Below are 23,565 nucleotides of genomic sequence, written 5' to 3' on the forward strand. Positions count from 1 at the left end.
CCAATTAGAAGACACAGGCGGCACTGGCACAGGACCATTCAGGATGGCATGCCCACCACAAAAAAAGCACAGGTTCATTCAGAATGGCATGCCTGCCACAAAAAAGGCACAGGACCATTCAGGATGGCATGCCTGCCACAAAAAAGGCACAGGACCATTCAGGATGGCATGCCTGCCACAAAAAAGGCACAGGACCATTCAGGATGGCATGCCTGCCACAAAAAAGGCACAGGACCATTCAGGATGGCATGCCTGCCACAAAAAAGGCACAGGACCATTCAGGATGGCATGCCTGCCACAAAAAAGGCACAGGACCATTCAGGATGGCATGCCTGCCACAAAAAAGGCACAGGGTCATTCAGGATGGCATGCCTGCCACAAAAAAGGCACAGGATCATTCAGGATGGCATGCCTGCCACAAAAAAGGCACAGGACCATTCAGGATGGCATGCCTGCCACAAAAAAGGCACAGGACCATTCAGGATGGCATGCCTGCCACAAAAAAGGCACAGGACCATTCAGGATGGCATGCCTGCCACAAAAAAGGCACAGGACCATTCAGGATGGCATGCCTGCCACAAAAAAGGCACAGGACCATTCAGGATGGCATGCCCGCCACAAAAAAGGCACAGGGTCATTCAGGATGGCATGCCTGCCACAAAAAAAGGCACAGGACCATTCAGGATGGCATGCCTGCCACAAAAAAGGCACAGGACCATTCAGGATGGCATGCCCGCCACAAAAAAGGCACAGGGTCATTCAGGATGGCATGCCTGCCACAAAAAAAGGCACAGGACCATTCAGGATGGCATGCCTGCCACAAAAAAGGCACAGGACCATTCAGGATGGCATGCCCGCCACAAAAAAGGCACAGGGTCATTCAGGATGGCATGCCTGCCACAAAAAAAGGCACAGGACCATTCAGGATGGCATGCCCACCACAAAAAATGGCACAGGACCATTCAGGATGGCATGCCCACCACAAAAAATGGCACAGGTTCATTCAGAATGGCATGCCCACCACAAAAAAGGCACAGCTCCCTAGGAACAAAGCAGAATTGTAGTTGCTCCAGAGAAACGTGGGATGTGCAGATTTGGAGGCAGCTCCATCCCCAACATTCATACAGGCTCTTCGTGCCTGACTTCTGGTCATCTTCCTAGATTGTATCGGTCTGATGCCTAGTTGGACACGCGGTACCTTTATACAACACAGTGATGTCATTTTGGTCTTCTTTCAGTTTAAAGGACAACAACTAACCAACCAAGACTTAGAAAGTGCTTTACAAATATTACAGCATTTTTATTCTCTATTCTCTAAAACAAACCTGGGAGATGACTTATTATTAATACCATTTTATAGATGATGAAACTGAGGCAGAGGCTGATTAATGTGACCAGGCTTAGATAGCTAGTCGTTCTCTGACGTCAGATTTGGGTTCAGGTCTTCCTGACTTCAGATCCAGAACTCTTAACTCCCTGGTGGGATGTATGTTTCTTGAAAGTACGTACTGTTTCCTGCTCTGTGCTTGAATCCTTAATACTTGGCACAGGGAGTGGGACAAAGTCAGCACCTAATAAGTACCTGTTGATATTTTCTGAATGATCACCATCATTTTACAAATGGGGAAATTGGGATTTAGAGATGAAGTGACTTGCTTGTGATCACACAGCTGATAAATATCAAAATCAGAATTCGAATCTGGACCTCTTGACTGAAGAGTCCAGCATTCTTTGCTTTACATTGTACTACTGTGAATTTGAATCCACATTTGCATACACTTGCTAGCTATGCAAACAGAATAAACACATTTTTCTTTATCTTCTAAACAAAATCATGAACAAAGTGAAGTCTAAGATTATTTTCTATATTTAAAAACAAAGAATGCTATAATTGGAATGACTTATTGATGATCTAATGCAACCCTTCTATTTTAAGAATTAATTCCCAAAGCTCATTTGTGGCAGAGATAGAACAAGGCCTCAGAGCCTTCGACTGCTCATTAGTCCAAGATTATATCTTCTATTCTGCTACTTACATAATGCTTTGCATGTAAAAGATGCTTGATATTAATTAATATTTGATTACATTCATATATTATTTATACTATATAACATTATTTATATAACATATTATTATACATAAAATTTAGTTTATATTAATATTTTATTTCATTTGTACATTACTATATTTCATACATTATTTATATTAATATTTAATTAATCTATATACTATTATGTTATCTCCTGACCCAGGTTGCATTTATGAAAGGAAACCAACAAATAATTTATTTGCCTCAGGAATAAATAAACAAATGTTATAGGAATCTTGATCCAGATATCAGTTGTGTTCATTTTTCTAGTCTTTGAATAGCACACTGCTTCAAAATGGTTGTAGTTTGACAAGAGTTGTCTAAGCCCAAGATGAGTTGTTGTTCGCTGTCAGATTTTTGGGGCAGAACCATTTTGTTAGCTTAGCTTACATGACTGGGTCAGATTCCCATTTAGGTTTCATTTAGCAGCCTTTCTAGCAGCTCTGGTAGGGGTCAGGGTAGACAGAGGGGGGGAAGGAGGTGAGAGAGAAAGAGAAGGAGAAATACAGAGACAGAGAGACAGACAGAGAGACAAAGACAGACACTGAGAGGAAAAAAGGAGAGAAAGAAAGAGATAAAGACAAAGAGAATGAGAGACCTAGAGGGAGTGTCAGAGAGACAGATATATATATATATATAAAGAGAGACAGGCAGAGAAAGAGATAGATAGATAGACAGACAGAGACAGAGAGACAGAGCAACCTCCAGAAAGTGAACTGAAAGGCTGAAACATGAAAGACATAATTTGTGTGATCATGTCTGTCTTCTCAATGATGCCTTCTGTGATGTGTGAAGGAGCTGGAACACTTTTGGATCAGTTTTATTAATAAGTAAATTAAAGGAATATAAATGTAGTAGCTATTTGGAGAATGTATTGGAGAGGGGGGAGATCCGAGAGATAAAGAATAATTAGGAAGCTATTACAATAGCCCAACTAAAAAAGTGAAGTGAATAAATGAAAAGATGTAATGGGGATATAGTCAGCTAGTTTTGGCAATTGATTGTGCATAGGATTAAGGAAGAATGAAGAGTTGATTACTCTAATGTTGAAAATCAGCAATTCCCAATGATTGGGGGTACCTTTGGCAAAAAAAAATATTGAAATTAGGAGGAGAAATGATTTTAGGAGGAAAGACATTGAATTTTGCTTTGGATTTGTTCCGTTTGAAATGCCAATGGGGCATCTAGATAGAGATGTCAAGTGGGTTGTTATGGGCCTAGAGTTGAGGAAAGAGACTTGAGTTATAAATTTATATCTGTGAGTTATCCTCATAGAAATGGCTCTTGACTTCATGAGACCTTATAAGGGTAGGACAGAAGACTCAGAGTGGAGACTTTGGGTGCATCCACACAAAAGAGTCAGAACACAAATACTGATCATCTTTGAAGACTGAGAAGGATCAGTCAATAAAGTAGAATTACAACCCTGCTTTATCAAAAACACCCAGGAATAAGACAGTATTCGGATACTTGGGGTAGTAAATAGTGCCAAATGCCACAGAAGGGTCACTAAAGATAAAAACTGAGAAAAGGTTTTTTGGGTTTAGTAATTTGGAGATCAGCCTTAGAGAAAGTCCTGTCAGTGGAGTGTTGAGATCAGCAGCCAGATTGCAAGGGGCCAAGAAAGGAATAGCAATGGAGGAAGTTGAGGCAACAGATGTAGATAGCTTTATCTAAGGTTGTGACTATGAAGTGAATTAGAGCTAAAGGAAAATAGCTTGAGAGGACGGCTTGAGGGTGAAATCAAAATTGCTCTTAATCCTTCCCATGAAGGAGGAAGAAACCTGTACATATTTGAAAGCATTATTGAAGGAGCCAATGGATGAAAAAAGACTGAAGATTAGAGAAAAAAGAGATGATAAATGGGAGAAGTTCCTAGAATAGATGAGAGAAGATAAAATCAGTTGTATAGAGGAATGTCATAGGCAGAGATGTGGGTGGATGAGGAATAAGTTGTCTGTAGCAAGTAGTGACTGCTAATTGTGGTGAGAAAGAAGAATAAGTGTAAGAGCACAGAAGCAGAGGAAGAAAAGAAAAAATTATAAAGGGAGGAATCTCAGAATTCTGGCTCAGGGAGGTAGAACAGCCATGGTTATAAGATCCAGGATACCGCTACCCCTGGGCATAGCAGCCAGGTGACACAGTGGAGAGATCAGTGAGCCTGGAATAAGGAAGGCCTATTTTCAAATTTGGTCTCAAATACTAGCTTTGTGACACAGAATCTTTCTGCCTCAGTTTCTTCAATTGATAATGATCGCATCTATTTCACAGAGTTGTTGTAAGGAGCAAATGAGATAAAAAATTTAAACTGTTTACCACATTGCCTATGTAGACATTTCATATATTCTTTATTTTCTTTCCTTTCCTCGATAAGGTAAAAGGAAGGTGAAGATCTTAGCAATGGAAAAGGCTGAAGATTCAACCCTCAGAATTTGAGGTGATACCAACAAATATTTTAAAATTCCCAAATTTTGAGGACAGAGTTTCAGGTAAGTGGAGAATCAGGTCCTGAACTCTGTGAAATGAAGAAGAATATAGTTTCTTCCCAGTAGAATATAAATCCTTTGAGGTCAGAAACTATTTCATTTTAATCATTTTATACTCAGTTCTCTACATAGTACCTGGCAGATAGTACAAACTTAATTGTTCAATGGAATTTAATTACATTGAACTGAATTAACCTAGGGACTAGGAGATGAAGTAACAGGAACTGAAATCTGGATAAGGTAATATAGCTAAGCTAGAATGAATCTTATAGAAGAAGTTAATGGGTAGAACCAAGATGGTGGAGAAGGTACAGATCCTCATCTGATCTCTATCAAATTACCCTCCAAAAATTGTGATATAATATCTTAGGACAAATGCTGGATCCCCCAAACCCACTCATCTAATTAAGAAGTTGAAAGGAAGGTCCATTCTAGTTCTTATTCTCTGGGCTTCTCAGGGACAGGACAATATGTAATTACACCCTTCCAAGTAAGCAATGGCTATTCAATCCCTGTCCCTGACTGGAATTTTGATTTGATTTTCTAATTCTATAGGTGAGAGAAAGTTCAGATCCTGGGCTAAATTCTGGGAATCTAATAGAGGTCTGATGTCTGAGCCTTCAGTGATTATGAACACTAAAAACAAGAAGGGATTTCTTTAAGACCTATTTGGCCAAAATGCTTCAGTTTACCTCATTCTTTTACATTTTCAAGTTCCTGTTAACTATCTCCAATTCATTATCCTGTTGTCATTTCAAATTTGTGAACTCATCCTGTCAAAGAGACCTCAATGTATTTTCTTTCTTTCTTAGTCCCTGCTCAATAATGGAGGGGGAAAAAGAAAGAAAGTGAATAGCTTGTTTCATTATCAATTCTCTGGAATCATGGAGAGTCTTTGCATTAATCAATATTCCTACAGCTTTCAAAACAAAACAAAAATATATTTTTGTTTTTATTGTATATATTTTCATGTTCCTTTCCCCCCATGTTTAGAGTGGGAATTCCTAGGTAGGAAGAGACTGTGCTTAATAAATGCTTGTGCAGTGATATCTTCTTATTCTGAAAGCACCTCAGGCATAGGTTACTCTTATGATATATATGCATCTATATTTTTGTTATTTTTGGTACATAGAATGGCTGGGGTCGAGATTTAAAGCCAGATGTCACAGGTTTCCTTCTAGCTCATGTTTGCTTTGAAATAATTGAGTGGAACAAGGGAAGGAAGTTGCCTGTTTACATAGGTTTAGAGATCAGATCCTCCCCATTGTCTGGACTGACTTTTCAGAAATATTTTGTGGCCTAAAGTTGCTACAGAAAATCACTAGAGGGAGCTTCCTCCAACTATCTGAACTCTCCTTGACAGCCCTCAGACAGGACTAGCTCAATGAACACTTAGCCTGTAATAAAACACTTCCTAGGGAGCTGAGAAGCCTGGTCAGTGTGAATTCTATTTTTCAGGTTGCACTGCTGAAGGGAGCAATACAAGCCACTTCCTCGTGTCTGAGCTCCTTTGTTGAAAGCTTTGGGTCAGAGACCTTTAAATGATAACAGAAACCCCGTCTAAGTCAAGTGCCTGTGATTTCCCACAGCATATATCAAAAAGCAGAGGAATCCCAGCTCCTCACCAAAGACTATATAAATGTCAGCTCTTATTATTATAAAGTACTTACATTATAAATCCAAGTCAGAGCCACTTAGCAGCTTGGGCAAAATACTCTGCCTCTGCAGGACTCAGTTTCCTCATCCGTAAAATGAGGAGGTTGAACTAATTGGCCTTTAAAGTCATTTCCAGCCCCAAATCTATGATCCTCCTAAGTAGGGTAGCACAAGAAAGACATATAGATCTTTTGGGATTGATTACATGTTATTTTAAAGGGGGGAAATAGGATGGGGTTTTACTGTAAAGAAAATCACCAGAAGAATGGGGGTAAAGGGACAAAAAGGGCTATTAAAAAAATCTCCCCCACCCCATTAGTTGTTATCAGTCATCTTATTTGGTGGCTTAACCTGAGTTTCAAGAGTGAACATTTAACAAAGAGTACCCTGCACTCCGTAAGGGCTCTGAAACACCATCTGTTTAACATGAAACACACAGAATTTTCCTCCAGTACAAGACAGGTCCATCTGTTATTTATCCATCGGCGTCACCATCGTTGAGTTTAATGAACTTTTATAGACATTAACTACATTGGGCACTTTCCCGATGGCTTTACATTATTTTTCATCCCCTCCATCTCTATCCTAGATGCTGAAGGAAGGACTCTCTCTTCCCCTTAATAATGTAGACAAAGGCACATCGTATTGATCTCACTGCAGTACAGAGCGCTGCTGAAAAGCTGAAAGCCAATTACTGTGTCCAATACTGTACAGTAAATTTTAAGATAGGCTAGGTACAAGTAGCCATTCAAGTATTTTATAAGAGACGAGGCCATAAAAAGATTGTTCTCCCCCAGTCCTTCTCTAGCCAATATGCCAGTTGGGTCATGCTTTATTGGTCCTCATTACCGAGGGAGAGCATGATAAGGAGTTTGGAAACCATAGTAACTTACAATGACAGAAGTGATGTTGCTGTGAAACATACTCCTGACTCATATGGCTCAATACACCACATTATCCATTAAGGTGCCTCCCTATCTTTCTCCGGGAGGGCTTTTTTTTTACAGGATCTTTCTTTCTGGGCATTGCAAGGTCATGATACAAATTCCCTGAGGGAGTTATCTCTTCCAATTGAGTTAAATTTCATTAGAATCAATCCATTAATTAACCAACAAACATTTATTGAGCCATAACTATGTGCCAGACACTGGGAATAGCATTGGGAATAATAACAAGAATAACAAAAACAACAGCTCACCTTTACATAATCTTTTAGGGCTCCCTATGTATATTATCTCCATTGATCTTTATGACAACCTTTTGAGATTGGTATTATTGTTGCATTCTCCTACAGTTTCTAAGTGTCTGAGGCAGAATTTGAATGGATGCCTTTCTGATTCCAAGCCTGGCCCTCTTTTACCATGACAGAAAAGTGAATTCTGCCCTCAAGAAGAGACTTCTCCCAGACCCACTCCTCAATCTAATGTTAAAACCCCATAAACAGCACATCAGCATCCATCATTTTTATTCCATTTAATCATCTGAGTGCCAACACCTTAAAAGAAATTTACACCTCTTTTTTTGACCTAATTTTAAAAATATGAAACCAATTGTTTGCCTCTTCTATATGAATCTTCTAATAACACCTTATCTTTTCATTTAGATTCTGCTCAAGGAAATGTTGGGCTGTAATACCTTATATTTTTTTGGAAGAGAAGTCTTATTAGAATATCATGGCTCTGAATGAACCATTTTCAGGGAGTGATTATTTTTTTTTGAAGGTAAGAGAATACTCTGGCTTTGATGGAATGAAAAGAGTCATAGAAGCAGAGTAGATCAAGACTCCAACATATTTTACTCTTACAGATAACTCACCCTAGAAAAATATCCACTTTTTAAATCGACAGGCCATATTAAAATGTGTCATGTGACAAATGTATATTTTCCAGGTGATTTGAGACTCATATTACAATTATTCACAGGTAGGTATATTATTTCCTTTAGCCTCATCTCCAACTATTCCCTTTCTCACAGTATGTTATAGCCAATGTAGAATACTTATTTTACAAATGTACCCCAAACTTTCGATCAACCCTCTCTTCCCTCAAACTGAAATTCTCTCCTTCCTTGCTCTTCTAATCCCTTTTGCTCAGCCTGTCAAATTCTTATTGATCCTCCAAGGCCTGATTCAAATGTCATCTCCTTCCTGAAGCATCCCTTGATATCCCATTCAGAAATTCTTTCTCTCATCTTTAATTATTACATAGCTCTCATGTAACATTTAGCTTTAGTAATTTAATTATAGACCAATGATGGGCAAACTTTTTAAAGAGGGGGCCAAAGGAAAGGAAATGCTCATCTGTCAGTCTATTTCTAAGGCCACTCTTTAGAAGTTTCATTGAATTGTATCCTACTCATTGTATTCATCAGATTAGGAATAATGTCTCATGGCCAGATAGAACATTTCTGGGACCCACATCTGGCCCGCGGGCTGTAGTTTGCCCATCATTAATCAAGAGTATAAAAAATTGTTCACATATTTTGAGAGATTCTACCTAATTGATTCAGTCCAGGGCCTGAAATAAAATTTTATTTCTGATGTTTTCTACATGTGTGATGAAGGATAAATCATTTAAATTTTCTAAGATTCATTTTCTTATCTATAAAATATGACTATTTCCTATAGCAATATATAGTATCAACTCCAGAACAAAGCATTGACTTTGGAATCTTAGACATCCAAATAACATTCTTCTGCCACTTACTAGTTTTCTGACTCTGAGCAAGGCATATAACTGCTAGAAGAGATCCAAAATGATGTACCCATGAAAAATTGTATTATAAATCTCAAATAACCTGGAAAATATATACTGTTGTCTCATGATGCATTTTAATACAGCCTATTAATTTAAAAAAGTAGACATGCTTTTAGGGTGAGTCAGCCATAAGAGTAAAATATGTTGGGATCTGTAATAAGGAACTTCTGGGACAAGATGAAGGACATCTTGAGTGACAGGAACATCAGTTAAAGCCTTTGGAATGTACCCAGGGTGGTGTGAGCCAGGGTCAAAAGACAGTTGGAACCACCCCTATAAATACCCTGGGACAACAGCACTCTTGGTCTCATTTTTGAGAATCTTGGGAGGAGGGAGTTCAATCCAAAGAAGATTGGTGTTCCTTTCCTAATTGGTGAATTATCCTTAGCTAATTAGGGAAAGGATTTATAAACTGTAGTCAGAATAACGTTTATCTAGTGGGCACATCTATACCAACCCAAACCAACCCTTTATCATCAAATCCAATCCCAAGCCAGTGGTAGAAGAGTTGTTAAAGACTTATACAACTCCCATTAGGTTTCTGGCTTGGGCACTGTTGCAGAGGCAGAGGCTTGGCTAAGCTGATCTTCCTAAGCCCTGGGTTCCTGGCACATTGGATAACAACCTAGGCAAACATATCATTCACTAGCCCTCATCCATCCAGTGCTGGATGGAACTAGGAAAGGAACATCAATCTTCTTTGGATTGAACTGCAACAGGATTTGTTTGCTTATCTATAAGGGTTAGGAACAAGGAAATAAGGAAAGGGGTTTAGGGAATGTTAAGCTAAATCTAAATGAATAAAGGTGATCTAAATCAAATGGATGATGAGCTTGATAATAGGCTGGAGCTTTTCTTCCCCTTTTCTCAATCCCTGGCTTGACCTGGCCAAAGGATAAGGAAGGCTAGTGATGTTCTTCTTGTTGGCTGTGATGTTGTCCTCTCTCAGCTCTATTGCTAGCAGGTAATTGATTTCCTTTGGCACTCAGAAATGGATGCTGGATTTCAGGTCTAGGACCTACCCTCCCTTCTATCCTCCCTCCTCCCAAGATTCTCAAAAATGAGACCAAGTGTGCTGTTGTCCCAGGGTATTTATAGGGGTGGTTCCAACTTTCTTTTGGCCCTGGCTCACACCACCCTGGGCACATTCCAAAGTCTTTAACTGATGTTCCTGTCACTCAAGATGCCCTTCATCTTGTCCCAGAAGTTCCTTTTTACAGGTCTTAATCTATTCTGCTTCTATAGCATTCAAAGGAATGATTTAGCCCATCAAGGCCAGAATATTCTCTTACCTTCAAAAATCAAACAAGCAAACTTCATAGGCAACTCTCTAAGATGAGAGATTATAGAGGGTGTGCCAATCTGCTAGTAAATACCAAGAACTTCTTCTATCAATGAAATCATAGGCCTAGTCAGAACAAAAAAATTTAAAATATATATCAAGTTTTTTGAATTATTCAAATGAGTGTAAAAGGAAATTCTTGGTTCTCTTTGTCTATTCTGAGTTTACACTTATAAAAAGGGAAGTCTTTATTCTCTTTGCTTAGTTGGAGTTAACACTTTGGTTAACAATAAGTACCCCTACTTAGTAACTCACTACATTATGAAGACAGGATTAGCTCTCCTTTATCTACCTTATGATTGAATCAACACAAACTTAAACTAGGCAGAGGAGCTCCCAAAACACTTAGTGAATTCTCACTCTCAGAAACTCAATCACCCAGGAAACTGTGAACCCTTTTGATGAGAATGCACACCTCCAGAAGGTGAGAAGTGGATCCCACAGACACTGCCCCTTCTCCCCCACCCCAGCAGTGCTGGGCAATTTGGAAGCTGTGATTGGCCCTTGTGAAGAGGGGAAAAGACAGGAAGCCACTATAAAAAGCCCCAAATTTCTGGGGCTGGAGAATTCAAGAAGGAGGTTAGCTCAAGGAAGAAAGTTGGCCTCAAGAGTCACCTTCAGTTTGAGTCAGTGACTTAACCTGCCTCTTGAAGGGAACTTGGGTGGGTGGATAGCTGGCTTTCCCTTCCTGTCTTCTGGGGAGAGTTTGATTCCAGTTGAAGGTCAACAAGTCCTGCCTGAGTTGAGCACTGGAGCAATATTTAGTTAGATAGATTCATGCCTTCTCTACCCTTTTGTATTTTTCTGCTTTCACTCTTTCCACCTCTTTTGTAAGTAAAAGCTATTAAAGTCATTTCAACTTTGTGCAATAATACTTTGAATTGGCGACCACCATTATTATTTACAATTTTCATATATTTTAGTCAAACCATTAATTTTTAATTTCTACATGAGATAATATATATAAAATGCTTTGCACACTTTAGATGTCAGTTCATTTGTTTATAACAAATTATATATGTCAGTTATTATTATTATTATTATTATTATTGTATATCTTCTTTATGGGATGGTGAACTCTATGAGACCAAGTACCATGCCCTCACCTCCACTCTATCACCATATATATACCACCTATTTGTTTCCTAGAAACATTTATCACTATGTAGACAAGGCATCATCATAAGGGACCACAGAGATTATGAAATACTTTTTCTGCTTCACAGAGTGTTTTCATCTTGAAGTACTGAAAATCTCTGTGTTTTGGGAAACTGGAAACTTAACAACTGATCTCTGACTTTTTAAAATACTAGACAGATTGCTGAACCATCCAGGCCCTGCCTACATCAGTTGCATGAAAAACTGCTGTCAGCCTTTATCAAATTGCTAGTTAATCTTTAGAAACCAAATTAGCTCCATAATTTTCCTTTTCAAATGACTCATTTTCTGTCAATGAAATTGACAACAGAGACTGGCATGTTTTCCTTATTCAACCCTGATCTTCATTGTTTAGTCATGTGCTGTGGTCGAGAATTGCCAGACATAAGCAGTCATGTTGTATTGAGGGTTTCATGGAAATTTAATTATGGAAGTGCAGCCAGGACGAGGAGGGAGAGGCTTTCAGCCAGCTAAGTGGAGACATTGATCATTTGGTGGAAGGGGTCTCACATAGGGATCTCTCAGGACTACCGGAGTTGTGCTTGTTTGGTGAACAAAGAAATTAGTGCTGTTTCCCCAACAAAACATGCCTTGTATACAAACAGGGCCTTTCTTTAATGGATTCTGAGTCTTTTGAAAGCTTCAGCTTAGATTAACCATCCTCTTATTTCTGAGAAAATGAAAGGAGAGCTCAGTTGATATAAGTAAACTATCTTGCAAACTACTTTTTGACAGAGAGACGATGAAATACAGAATCAGAATGAAATATACATTTTCATACATAGCCAATGTGTGGATTTGTTGTGCTTAACTATAATTCTTTATTGGGGATATTTTTAAAGGCTTTATTTTTATATTTATTTTAAACCCTTACCTTCCATCTTGGAGTCAATACTGTGTATTGGCTCCAAGGCAGGAGAGTGGTAAGGGTAGGCAATGGAGGTCAAGTGACTTAATATTGGGGATATTTTTAATGGGAGGGAGGGCAAAATGATAGTGATGCATCCCAAAGAAGGTAACAAAGAAAAAATGGTTATTGAATGATATGTTTAAAATACACTTAGAAGAGAACAGAAGACAGAGACAACCAAGACAATTTTTAAAAGGTATCATATGTATTATACAGTTTAAAAATTGTACCATGTTAGGGATTCATGGTTTTGGGCCCAACTTTTCTGTTCTTTCTTACATATAGAAATATTCATGTTTGTTGGTGTTTGTTAAGTTTGAATAATTAAAAAGAAAAGCTATTTAAAAAAACACAATACAATATGAAGCCTCACCAAGATAAGTCTAAGTGCATTAATTACTGTTCCTGCTAACCTCCTCTAGAACAAAGAATGTTATAAGAAAAGTGAAATATACATATGTATATAAAATATATTAATATATTTAGGCAACTCTGGGTTGTACATCTGCCTTAATGGAGTTATTCCAATCACTTAATTTTTGGCATTTGGGGAGAGACTGAAGTCATGAAAATTTTGACAGATCCATACAGATAACAGATGGACATGTGGGCTTGTTGATAGAAGTCAAGAAAACAGCATATTGTATAGAAATCATAGCATATTAGAACTGAAAGGTCCTTTACAGTTCATCTAAGCCAACCTACTCTTTTTACAAATTAAAGAGGTGAGATCTAGAGCAAGAAGTTGAGGAATGGGCCATGTATGAATCATGGGAAGTACTTCTGGAGTATGGAATAAAGAATACTTTCTTAAAAACTGAGTGGGGTGCTCCACTGAGACATATTGGAGACAGGCTAATTCTGTTGGCTTTGGTATGGTCTACACCTATATGAAATAAGAGGCAGAACAAATAGCCTAAGAGAAAAACTAGTGGATCAGTAGGAAGAGGACTGGAGGTAATGGAAATAGTGTTGAGTTTGGAATCAAACAGAGAACCTGGGCTACCTTGGGTAAGTCATTTCACTTTTTGGGCCCTCTCTTTCTTCACTTGGAAAATGAGGAGGTTGGAAAAGGAGGCCTCTAATATGCCTTCAAGTTCCAGTCCTGTTATGGCTCCTGACATGTTGTCTACAAATGCTTACTAAAAAGAAGTCATTTTTACTCTTAAATTTCAATATCAATCTCTATAAATTGATTATAGAATCTGTCCTTTCCTTCTTCCTAGTCCTTTTGTACCTACTAGAATATGGAAGAATCAACATCTGATTATAAGTCCTTTAGACCTCCCTCCTCACTCTCAGATTTTGTAATTTTATGAATTGGCTGAGTTTCCAACAGTGCAGTATTTCTGGGAGCAGTTTGTTTCTTTGATTTTCTTGCGCTGGTAATAGAAAATTTTAGCTATTCCTTTTCCTCTTTTTTTTCCTTTCTGTCAGCAAGAATGACATTTATTGAGCACATATTGTGTACAGGGCACTCTACCAGGTTTTTCTTCTGTTTTCTAAGGCAATTTTATTTCCTCTGGCTTCACCATCATTCCTCTACCTATTTCACATGCAGCCAAGCTCTTTAAATGTACTGCTATTAGTTCTGCTGAGACTGGGAAATACTGTCAGTTTTGATTCATCTCAATTTCTTAGTCATAAGCATATTGTGGTTATATATTTCTATAATAAAATTTATTTTGAAATTTACTACATGCTAAAGGTTGTAACCAAAATAGCCTTTAGCTCTTGCCTGCATTCTGAAGTGAATCTAAATTCTAAAAAAATAATTCTTCTGGTGGTGAAGCTGTTGGTATTTACAATATAATAACTAGAGAAAAAAAAACTCTTTTCATCCAAAATCTTGAATATCTCCATTTTTTAAGCCATCCACAGAGGCTACCTAGAGTCTTGTAATCAGGAGACATGGGAATCAAGTCCTAGTCTGACATGTATCACCTAGCTATGTGACCCTACACAAATCATTTAAAATGCTCAGTAATCCCAAGAAACTCTCTAAGACCTCAAGTTGCAGAAAAATTGCTGTTTTCCATTGGTGGACATAATTTACTTACTAGGAATTCTTACATCAATAAAAATCACAGGTCTGAACCCTCTTCAGTAGACCCTCTTCTAATATAGTATTATATATATACACATATATGCATATGTATATGTATATAATCTCTTACTAAGGCTAAAGCAGGAGAGGAGGGGGGAAGGAGTTGGGTACACATCTTTTACAATAGTCTTTTGAATAATTAAATCAGCAGTTAATTATGCAGTGCCACATGACATCTTTTTATTGTCTCCTCTAACTCCTTTAGATCTTTTAATTTTATTTAAGTTGGATGTACGTATCTTGTCTTTCCAGCTCGATTAACTGCTTCTTGAAGGCAGGAACTAAGCCTTCTACTTCACTGTATCATTCCTTCTCCTATTCCCAACCCACACACTTAGGACAGTACCCTTAGGAGGGTATCAATAAATACTTGAATTAATTGTTTTTCAAGATCTAAAAAAAGCATAAAATAAAATATTTAAGAATCCTATCCTTTTTTGTGGTTGAATTGTTTCAGCCATGTCCAACTTTTGGTGACCCCATTTAGAGTTTTCTTGGCAGAGATTTTGGAGTGGTTTGCTATTTCCTTCTCCAGCTTATTTTACAGATAAGGAAACTGAGTGACTTGTCCAGCATCATTCGGCTAAGGCATATCTGAGGATGGATCCAAATTCAGGTCTCCCTGACTCCAGGCTCATTACTCTACTGAGCCACTCACCTGCCTCAATCCTATCCTAGGGGATTTCTAAAAATCATGACATGAAAATATCCATTTTCTCTAAACAGTAGTAGCAACTCCATTTCAGTGACCAAAGTGACCTCTAGGGATAGAGGTAGGTGAGATGAATACTATCACTGTTTAATAACGATTTCTTTTCTTATAATGCTTTACAATTTTTGTGGTATCTTCCTTACAACAAACTTATGAAATCAAGTACTACTATTCTCAATTTATTGATGAGTAAACTGAGCCCCCAGAAGTTTAACTGAAAAGATTTAATTGAAAGAATTTTGGTGGATTGAGGACAGGTTTCATGAACTAATTCAATGAAAGATCATTAAGGTCTCCATGTCAACTTGAATGGAGGTCTCTAGTGGAGAGTCCTAGGTATCTATCCTTCGTCTATGTCATTTGACATCTTTATCAACAAAGTGGATGAGGTCATACATGATATACTCATCAGGTTTATAAATTGCAAAAATATAGAAGAGACAGTTAACATAATGGATGAAAGAATTGAGATCTAACACATACCCAAAAGGCTAGAATATTTGGCTAACATCAATAGGATGAAATTGAATGGAAGTGAATGAGAAGTTCTATATAAATACATTAAAAATCCCATAAATAAAATGTAAAGAAGGAATGGTGAAATAGCATTTTCTCTAAAAATAAATCTGAGAGTTTAGTGGACCATTAACTCAATATGAGTCAGTAGTATCATCTGGCAACGAAAAAAGTGGATGCATTAAAAAAATTAATTCATTTTTAAAAGTATAGTGTCCACAATATAGGAGGTGACAGTACCCTTGTATAATGTTCTGGTATCATTATATAAGGAGCATTGGGTTCAATTTTGAGAGACTGACCCAACAGAGAGTAACCAAAAAGGAACCTTGACACACAGTGTATAGTTTAAGTTTAAGAAGTACAGTTTAAGAAACTTAAAATTTTTAGCTCTGACAGAGCAATTAATTCGGGCAGAGAGGAATCATGATAGTTGGATTCAAGTAATTTGAAAACTTGCCTTTTAGAAGAGATTAATTCTTTCTTGCCCCAGTAGAAATATTAGGAGCAATAAGGAAAGAGAAGATTTATGTTGGATGAAGTGAAAATTAAAACCATTGAAAAGTAGGATGGTTTACTTTTGGAGTTTGTGGGCTCTGCTTTCTAGAGATCTTTCAATAGAATCTGGGTGACTCTTTTAATGGAAATATTTAATTGTAGATTATTAATCAAGCACAGATTGGAAAATATAACCTCTGGGGGTCCCTGGCACATGCGAAAATCTATGATTCTGATTCTGGGTGTTTCCCAAATTCACACAACTAATCTATATTAAGTTCAGGATTCAAACTCAATTCTTTAGAAACCAAGGTTACTTTGGAACTAGTGTTGGTATAGATAGGAAATGGGTACTTGCTAGCACGTGGAGACCACAAATCTCATGATATGAAGAGGCTCATCTTTACAAGACATGACATTCTATGTGGTACACCAAAAGCATCAATTATTACCTAGATAATAAAAGGAGTTTAGTTAAGGAGGCAGCCAAGCCCAAGTGGAACAAGAAATAGACAAGTACATTGAGGATCAGGAGCTGTCTCTTGACTTGATTGGGTCTTATTTATAAGAGCACTACAGAAAGTTCGGGGTGTGTAGCTCTTCGTGACACTTGTCTATGAGAAAGACAACCAGGAACCTAAAAAGATTCTTGGGTCATCTAATCTAGGTCATTCAATATTATTCAATCTCTGGACATTTACTGAAGTCCTGCTAGGCAGAGGCAGGGAATACAGAGGTGGATACACTATGATACTACTTCCCAAAGAGATTGTGCTCAAGGTGAGGAGACAAAACATAATTATGGGAATTCCTGGCCAATACATCTTTCCTGATCTTCCCAGGCTTAAAATGATCTCTCTTGATTTTCTCCTTTTTTTCTTAAAACACTATTTTGCATGGGATCAATTAAGTAGAACTGGAAAGGGCCACTGAGGCCATCCCCTCCTACTCCCTCATTTTACACATGATAAAACAGAGGCTAAGTGGTTTTCCTGAGGAAGTAGAGATGGGATATGAACCAAGTCTTCTGATCCAGTTCTTTCAACTGAACCCTACTGATAGGAGGGCAGAGACTAGAGATTTTGTTGTTGATTTTTGGTTTGTTTTACCTTACAATGCTATTAATGAGGAGAATATTTTAAGTGTCAAAAGCCAAAGGTGCTCAGCACATGCTGGCTAAATGAACAAATATGGACAGATTATACAAGAGAGTCAATAAAGGGTTAAGTGCCATATGAATGGCATTTAAAATCAAGAAACCAATAAGCATTTGTTAAACTCCTGATATGGTCAGGAATGAAATAAATGGTTAAGTGCAACCAATAGGAATTAATTAAACTCCTGATATGGCCAAGCACTGTTCCAGGTCCTCAGAATAGAACTACAAAGAATAAAACAATATCTAACCTTAAGGAACTTACATTTGAATGGAAGAGACAAAAAGGACATGTATAAATGTTTACAGAATGAACATAACTAGAATAAATACAAATAAATACAAAGTAGCTAAATATAATGTATTTTGTGAGGAAGAGAACTAGCAGAGGAATCAAAAAAGGATTTCTGAGAAAGGTAGTACTTGAGTTGAATCTTAAAAGAAGATAACTATCATAAATCATAGTAATTCAGTTGGTGTGATAAATAATGGTTTTATGGAAGATGTTTGTGATGGTAGAATATTATGGCCAGGGGAGAATGACATAATCAAAGGATGAAAAGTAGTAAAATGTACATATTATTAGGTGGGCATGAATAGGCAAATATGGTTGGAGTGTAGGATTTTAGCTGATAAAAATAGGATGTTATGTATTGACAAACACTAAAACATCATTCCTTCATTTAATGAACAAGTATTTATTAATCACCTACTTTGTGCTAGGCACCATGCTAGGTGCTGGCATAAAGGCAAAAATAATGAAACTATTCACACTCTCAAGGAATTTATATGACATAGGGAGAATCGAGGACAAAGAGAAAATGAAATCTCATTCTCTTCTCTGCAGAGGGCCATTTCCTGAGACCATTCTTAAAGTTTAATCATTCTATTCCCGAGTCCTCTAGGCTGTGTGGTTTAATCTACCCCTAAAGATATACCAGCAGATAACTGGAATGTGGCAAGAGATTGATAAGCTCATTGCTGGCTACATTAGCTACCCAGGGAGCTGGCAAGAGGGCTGATGCTAAATGTAGGGAAATAAGGATATTATATGACCTTTAGAGAGCAGTGTATATTGAGCAGTTGTTTTCCCAACCTGACTACTGGTGATAAGATTTTCAAGACCTTGATTTCAGAGGTTCCTCTGGCTTCTTGCCTTATTTATACTCTCCACAGTTAACTCCCAAGCTTACATTTGAAACTTAGGCTTTTAAAACACACCCACTAATCTCATGTCCCTTAGAAAATATCTATATTGCCATTATTAACCATCACATCAAAAATCCTATCTTGAAAATTATCCTTGACATTCTCAATAATATCGCTGTCCTCCTGGATCTGCCCTTTGGAATATTTTTTTGAAAAATCATACAAGTGTATTTTCAGCTTCTGACTTAGAACCATGCTGAGTAATCGTAGTTCTCATCCTGATTTTCAAACCTGTATCTCCTATATTCTCCAACTACTATTCAAATTAAGGTCTTACTTCCTTGAACCTAGACTGCTCTTATAACCTTATGATTAGATTCACTGCTTCTAACTTCTTTCCATCTGCCACAATTATAGCCACATCAATAGGAATATCACATTCCTAAGAAACATATTGATCACTTCTTTCCCTCTCCCAAAAGCTTTCAGTGACTCTCTTCTTGTACCCAAATAAAATTCCTATTCATGGGATTTAAAGTTGTTTTGATGGTTACACCTTTTTAAAATAGATTTTTTATTGGAATTGGGGGATAGGTTAGCATGAGCAACAAGACGGAGGACTAGACATTTTCTCTGAATTCTCAAACCTCTCCAAAGCAGAAAGTGTGAATCAAACATAAAGAAATTTCAACTATTTCTGGGATCCAGGGTAGAAGTGTCAAATGAATACCATAGCCTGAACCAGATTTAAAACATAATTTGGAAATATTTAACAAAATAAATAGATATACAAGAAAATAGAGATTTCCTTCAATCTGTGTCTACTTTACAGGAGATCTTCTGCCATGATGATAATAGAAAGTCTAGCTTGACACTAGTTAGAACCAATCAATAAAGCCTCTTCCCCATTCTCTCATGCATGAGGGCACACCATATCTTCAAAATGGTTGCAATTGGTAATGCTCATTGACAAATATATTAAGAGTCTTTCGAGGAAATATCTGTAATTTCCTCTGTAGAAGAGATTGGCAAATGTGAGTGTTCCACCTTTGCCCACCTCCAAACTATGATCAGTCTATCACAATGATGGTGAACCTCTGACACCCATGAAGAGCACTCTCTGTGGGCATGAGGTTACCCTTCTTCTGACCCAGAGTTCATTACTAGAAAGGCAGAGGGACTTGGGCAGAGCTGCTCCCCTCCTCCTCTTCATCATGCTTGATGACATGTTTTTATATCCTCTGCCCCTCCACCCTGAAGTCTAATAGGAGCACACAGGGGGCAAGGTGGGCAGCTCATAGGTGGCAGAGCTGGAGGGGAGCAGAGCACTGGAGCCACTCCCTTCTTCCTCTCTACACTCACTAAGGATATTCCTCACTTCACCAGTGCCTTTATCCAGCAGCCCAATGGGAGCGCTTTCTCCCTCCTCTGTGTGGTATAAGGTGGTGGGGAGGGACATGGCACATGGTCTTTTAGGGGTGATGGGCACAGCCGCAATCTGGAGGGTGGGATGGGGACAGGGCCTGGCACTTAGTCTCTAAAAAGTCTATCATCTGCTCTATCACTTCTTAGATGAATCCTCTGAGATTTCATTAGGCACTTAATAAGTGACTTACTTAGGGACACAAACTAGTAAATATCAAAATTTTAAACTCATATTTTTCTATGAGGGCACCATCAAGCTGAACTAGGCAGGCAAGTCTAAGTTGGGAGTGAAATACAAGGGTCATGTGAAGATCCCCAACTTGTCAGATGAAAACAAAATCAATGAAGTGGAGGTTTGTGTGAGTCTTGCCAAAGATGAGCCTGACACAACTCTGTTGGCCTTAATGAAGCAAGAAGGTATGACAAAGATCCAAAGCACAGTGGAAACTTATATAAGGACTCTTAAAACAGAATTCATTAAGGGCATGATCTTTCCTACTCTGAATGGCGAGACAGTAGATCCAGCACCCCAGCTACCAGCAAAAGTTGAAGAGCTGATACTCAAAGCTGGTACTTTTCTAAGTCAGACTAAATCTGCTGGTGCCAAAATCCCTACCCACAAGATCATTTGAAGGACACTTTCTTAGCATCACCAGAGTAGCACTTTAGGGTATTTGTCACCCAGGAAATGGTTCAAACCTTTACCCATGCTTCTGCTATGTGAGAAGCAGATGAAGGTGGAAAGTTCCAGTTCCTTGATGGCAATGTCACCAGGGAATTCTATGATCTGGTCCCTGAAAACAAGATTGTGATGAAATGGAGGTTTAAATCTTGGACTGAGAGTTTTGAGCCCAGGTTTTCCAGACTGTAACCCCTCCCCCAGTATTCTAGGTGTCCTTGCTGCTTATCACATTATTTTCATCATCTTCCCTCCCTTTCTCAGAGTCGTAAGTGAAATAAATGTAGGTGGCCCATTTTACTTCTCTTGGTGTGACTTGGGCTAAGTTATTAGAATTGCTAGCAGGGACTGTTTGCTTGTCTTTGTATCCCTAGAGATAAACACAGAGGTTCACGGCAAATAGTAAGTACTAAATAAATACTATTTATTTAGCTCGTTGACTCTTCTCTTTGGTTGTCTGATATTTCAACCTGGGATAAAATGTTATCTGCTTTATTCCCTACAGTTATATGGAGGATTAATGAGAGAATATTGGAAAGGAGAGCATTTTAACAATGCCATTCAGAGATGAAATGGGCTTGCAGAGAATTTCCCACATGCCTAATCTCCAGCCCACAGCAAATGTACTTAGTGTGTATCTGGAGTTGACACCCTCATTCTGTGTAGGTTTCTTCAACAATGAAATGCTTGGAAGGTCCAAGCAGTGTTCCTGGTGTCTGAGGGACTGATCTCTAAAGTCCATAAAGTCTTTATGCAATAAAAAGCAAAGGCCTAAGCTGAGGAAAAGATTTATATGAATATTGATTATGTTTGGTCACTCTTAGTGGAAATGTTTTTATATTGAACTTTTGGCAGTACATTATTTGCTGTGTACATAATTCAGCCCCCCAAGGCAACTTTTAAATCTGAGTCTATCATGCTTACATACATTTAAACTTGTATTACATAGCCTGGGGAAGAGGGAGTCTCAGTATTGGACATTGCTACTAGAAACATTAAGCAAAGCTTTGTTCTTGTTTACATTTATTAAGAAGTCACCATATGCTTAGTACTCTTTTTTTTCCTGAAGCAGTTTTTCTTCTACCATATTAGCTTCCTCAGAGTTCTCTAGAACATTTTACAAGCAGGTTCCCATGGAAACCTAGTGTTGAATGACAGGACACAAGATCACATTATTGGCTAAAACAATTCAATGCAGTTCAATTCCACAAATATGTATTAAGTAAACACAGACACTGTGCTAGACTGGGAATGCAGAGATTAAAACAAAGAGGAAAGAAGGAAGGAGAGAAAGAAAGAAGAAAAGAAGGAAGGAAGGAAGAAAATAAGGAAAGGAGGAAAAGAAGGAAGAAAAGGAAGGAAGGAATGGATGGGTGGAGGGAGGAAGAAAGGAAGGAACGATGGGAGGATGTGAGGAAGGGAGAGAAGGAAGGGAGGAAGGGATGAAGAGGAGAGGGGAAAAGAAGGAAGGATGAAAGTGAGAAAGGGAGAGAGGAAGGTGCTATGGAAGGATTGAAGGATGGAAGGATGGGAGGATAGAAGGAAGGGAGGAAGGAAGGAAAGGAGTGTGGGAAGGAGGGAGAGAGAGAGGATGGAAGGAAGGAAGAAAGGAACAAAGAAAGGAAATATAGGCAGAACTTAAAGCCCATGGAGTTTTAATTGAAAGATGCAATCAGAAGGCAAAAGAAACAAAGGAAGGAAGAAGTCAAGAAAGAAAGATAAAGGAAAGCAGGAAAGAAAGAATGAAAGTAAAAAGACTATCTTTAAAGAAAGTATAACCTAATAGGAGAGCTCTGATCTGTGCATAATTAAATGGGATTCATGGTTGATTGTGAAAAGGTCTGTGGGTAGATACACATAAAATTTTAGAAGACAATTTGATAAGGGATAATATGCATTTTGTTTATTTTTTTGAGACTGGGTTTTCTCAAATTTGGCCAAGGCTTGAAATATAGTAACCAGTGAGTAGCCTGCATTTACCACTGATTGGCATGGGAGGTATAACCTGCTGTTTTGACCTGGGAAGGCTCACTCTTCTTTAGGCAACCAAGTGACCCTTTCAGATACCTGACCAGCTTAAGCCAGGAGTGTGCTAAAGTTAACAATTGGCTCTCCAAAACTCCAAAAACACTTTTTTGTTTAATCTATATTATTAACATTTTCCCCATTACTTTTTTTTAGTCTAGACAACCCAAAAAAGCAATGAATTTGTAGTACTGATTTCTGCAGTATAAATTCTCACACAGAAAACTAAAAGATCACTCAGACCCTTGTTTGCCCTTCGAGTTCAAGATATTCCACTCATCTCAGCCTTTCTAGTAGGGAGCATTTCAGGCCTGTGCCACTAAGCTCAGCCAGAGATCACTTTCAGCTGGACATCAGAGAACACTCCATAGAAGTGGGGGATCCTGAGTTGATCCAACAAAAATAACCACAACAATAATTTGTGCCCCTTTATACTTGTGGCACTCTATAGTTTAAAAATCATTAGACTATATCTGACAATTTTTGTATATACTTTTTTATACCTAAGGGATATAATACCTATAGCTATATTAGAATCTGTACAATCTGGGAATAGTTTATGGATGCACGAAAAAGATATATTAAATGTTTACTATGAGCAAAGCAAAGTTCTATTTACTAGGGATACAAATGGAAAAAGCAGAGATACTCCCTGCTGTTAAGGAGCTCATATTCTATTTGGGGTAATTTTTATTATATTATTACATTTTCCAAAATATAATAATATAATTATTATACTATATTATTATATATAGGAGGTTTCATAAGCAAATCAAGCAAAAAGGTGCTATAGTCTTTAATATGCAGCAACCATAAAGTATATGCTAATATATCTTCTTTAATGTTCTTCTCATTGATAAAATCATGAGATTTTTTGAACTGATATGGTTTTGGGCCATG

At 37.9% G+C, this 23,565-nt stretch overlaps 1 pseudogene; it reads left to right on the forward strand.

The window, feature by feature from the left end:
* Positions 1-9,899: 9,899 nt before the first annotated feature.
* LOC123246631 lies at positions 9,900-20,832 on the forward strand (annotated as a pseudogene).
* The last annotated feature ends 2,733 nt before the right edge of the window (positions 20,833-23,565 follow it).

The sequence above is a fragment of the Gracilinanus agilis genome, chromosome 4, assembly GCF_016433145.1.
Source record: "Gracilinanus agilis isolate LMUSP501 chromosome 4, AgileGrace, whole genome shotgun sequence".
Lineage (NCBI taxonomy): Eukaryota > Metazoa > Chordata > Mammalia > Didelphimorphia > Didelphidae > Gracilinanus > Gracilinanus agilis.